This window comes from Zootoca vivipara, chromosome 10, assembly GCF_965207765.1.
Source record: "Zootoca vivipara chromosome 10, rZooViv2.hap1.1, whole genome shotgun sequence".
Classification (NCBI taxonomy): domain Eukaryota; kingdom Metazoa; phylum Chordata; class Lepidosauria; order Squamata; family Lacertidae; genus Zootoca; species Zootoca vivipara.
This window is the reverse complement of record NC_142593.1, coordinates 77,687-81,126: the sequence shown is the minus strand read 5'-3', so window position 1 is coordinate 81,126 and position 3,440 is coordinate 77,687. Positions and strand designations below refer to the sequence as shown.

The 3,440-nt window shown below is 46.1% G+C and overlaps 1 pseudogene; it reads right to left on the bottom strand.

Moving 5' to 3' along the window:
• Positions 1-1,451: 1,451 nt before the first annotated feature.
• LOC148684343 (uncharacterized) lies at positions 1,452-3,210 on the bottom strand (annotated as a pseudogene).
• Between the last annotated feature and the right edge of the window lie 230 nt (positions 3,211-3,440).

The window sequence follows — 3,440 nt, the reverse complement described above, 5'->3', positions numbered from 1 at the left end:
ATCACTAAAAGGACGGAATGGGGTGGTGTGCACTTATACACCCTTTGCTGACATGCACAAGGACAGGAACAGAACCCAGCATGTCTGTATTCTATTTAATTGGAAAGTCACCACTATTCTGATTTTACAATCATTACAAATAAAGGTTTAGCTAGTCCATTTGGAAACTTAAAAAAACACAACACCCACACTTGACCACTAAAATATAGGAATTAAATCCAGTACACCCATTCTGAGCACACTTCTTCAATTCAAGTTCAAATACCAACTTGATCCACTTGATCTGTTTACTCCTGGAGAAGAAAAACCCAGTATCTAAATATGATGCAATGTGATACCGCTCTTAAATATTGAGAAACTGGAATGAAAGATTGTGTGCATATTTGGGACAATGCTTCAATTACAATAATTCAGCTTCAGCTTCCACCCATTTTTCAAGGAGGACAAGAAAATTTTTTAATAGATTGCTGTGCAATTTGAGTATCAGAAAGAAATTTTATGTATATTTTGTGTCTCAGATTATCCCCTGCACTGATTTTAAATGGGCCGGGAAGCATGAAAATACTCAGCAATGTGAAATTCCCTTGAAGGCTGAGGTTACTTCAAAATGACCTGTTTATTGGAGATTCATCCTGATTTGTTTGCAGAAAAATTAAATTAAGTAAGCATTCATTCTGATTTGTTTGTTGGGAGGTTAGATGATGTTGTGTCGAAACAAATGCTACCCAAAACTTTAAATCACCATTTCCTCAGCATTCCCCAATCACCTTCCTTATCAAAAAGTATGATAATTTGGGGAAGTGGGGTTGCTGGTAAGACATTCCACTCCACTGTAATTGTGCACCCTAAATTTGCTGGTGTGTGGCTGAATCACAGCTGAAAATAGCTGCAGACTGGAAGTGCCTTGAGACATTAGAAGTAAAGTTGGGAGGCACATTTATAACACCATTCAGGGTTGAAGACTGACTTATCTACCCCCCCCCCCATCATTTTCAATGGTGGAAGTTTCAAAGGCTAAGTATATTGCAATGTGACATCAGTCAGATGCATTGTGCCATTACAGACCCTTTAAAAACAAATACACAAAAAACCACAATGTCACACACACCCCAAATCGCTAAAATATAACATACGCATCTAAAACAGAAAAACACCCAAACTGCAGTTAAGCTGACAAAATTCCTTTACAAATCTTTGCAGCAGAAGCAAGAAATTGTTTTTATTTTGTTTTGCCAATAAGTAGACTAAATACAATTCAAAAGTCCTTCCTATGTATTTTAGTCCCCCATGAGTAAATAATCTATTTTGGTCATCCCTGTAAAAGCTACATAGAAAAAAGAACATACATTAGGGTTTCGGTTGCTGTATCCCCACTGGGACAGAATCATTCATTGTGAGTAACAAAAAATGACCAACCAGTACAGAGGAAAGCAGGCAATTAAATATAGTGCTCAAAAAGATAGCTGATATTTGGGACTAGTCAAGTTATCCAAAGAATTGGTACATCTGTCAGAAAAGTCAGTGGCCAAACCAAGATCAACTGGAGTGCAAGTTTTATGAACAGCTTTCATGGAGTACTCTGCACCAGCACCATTAACCCAAATATTAAGAATAAATTTTGCCTTGGAATGGTTCTGAATAAGAATAAAATTTACAGAAAGACCTAACTCATTGAAATATATGAGTCAACCTAGCCAGGGTGGCAAGGACATGGCTGACCACTGCCACAGGGTATGCGTGGGCCGTGAGGGCCTTGTTTATGGTGCATTTGTAGTCTGCACAGATGTGGACCAAACCAGGGGGCATTAGGCACCGGCTCCAGCACTCCTTGCTCCACGAGCCGGTTCAATTCCTCATCAATGCAGGGTTTCAGGGCGAACGGTACCCGGCAGGCCTTGAGCCTGATGGGTCATACGGCGGGGTCTAGCTGTAGGGCAATGGGGAGCCCTGTATATTGTCCCAATGCCCCATCAAAAACTGCCGGAAACTCTTTGCATATGGCGTCCACGTCCACTTGTAAGCTAGTGCGGTTCACCCCGGTAATGGCTAGCCCCAGTGGTCCAAACCATGGCAATCCCATTAAGCTAATGTAGGGGCCCTTGTTGCTTTCGCCCTCGATATTGCACCCTGAAGGTCCCCACCCCCATTGTGGGGACCTTACGTTTCTGGAAGTCCCGGAGGGTGAATGGGGCCGGCCTAAGTTTGGGGTCTCCGTTAGGGCACAGTTCCCTTAACGTTAGGGCTGAGATTATGGATAGAGTTGAACCTGTGCTCAATTTGGCACGGGGCCCCCTCTATCTGTACCTCTATGTAAATTTTCTCTGTGTTGGGATGGGGCAACTGGAATACCTACCTGGCAGTCCGTGATCTCCGTCGAGTTGCCTTGGTGCATTGGACCGTGTGACCTGGGGCTCTTGGGCTGGTCATCTGATGCTTGACGATGGGTGAGCCAAGCCCAACACGCCCAGGCAATGTGTCCTGATTTTCTGCACTGCCTGCACTCTGCGTTGCGGAAACGGCAGGTCCTTCTCTCGTGGCTCTCCCCGCAGCTCGCGCAGTTCCCTCCTTCTCATCAAGGCTGCTGTGGTGTGTGTGCTGCTTGAGTACGCTGCTGTACTCAGTGCACCTGTCAGATTCTGAGTCATCGGCGAGGTCCTCGTGGTGGACCCTCGGTTGGGATGGCGGGGCTGGTCATGCCTCTTGCGCCAACCTCTTGGCAGCTTTGGTTGCCAGGGCCTCCTCCAGGACAACCTGGAACGTGAGGTCTTTTTTGATGTAGAGGCGTTGTTGCAGCCTCTCGTCCCTCAGGCCACCAACAAGGCGGTCATGAAGCATGTTCTCCAACTCTGAGAAGTTGCATAACTGGGCGGCTTGGCGGAGGGAAGTCACAAACCCAGTTATGGTTTCCCAGGGTGCTTGCCGCTTTGCATAGAAGGCATTTCAGCAAGCTACCACCGAGGGCTGCGGTGAGAAGTGCCCCTTCAGCCGTTCCATTATTACTGGGTAAGAAATAGTAGCGGCATCTTCCGGCGCAAGGAGAGCCCGGGCGATTTCAAACATCACCTCTCCGCAGACGCTGAAGATCATTACCCTCTTCTTGGCATCGTTGGTGACTTCTTTCACTTCTAGGAGGAAGTTGAAATGGGTGGCATACCCTTCCCAGTCTCCTGATGCTGGGTTGAATGATGAGAAGCTGCTGTCGGTTGCCATTCTGGGTTCCTTGGGTCCTGGAGCTGAAGCCTGGATGCATGGTGCAATGCAGCGGTGTGGCAGGTGGCAGTGCTGCGGTGCAGTGCAGCTCAGCTCAGCAGGATCCCACCTTCATCGCCAGTGAAATATACTCGAAGTTGAGAGTGAATTTCATGCTCTTTATTTGCCTTGTTGTAGCAATAGAAGAAGGGAAGAATGGCTCTTTCCCCAAAACATCTGCTTATATACAT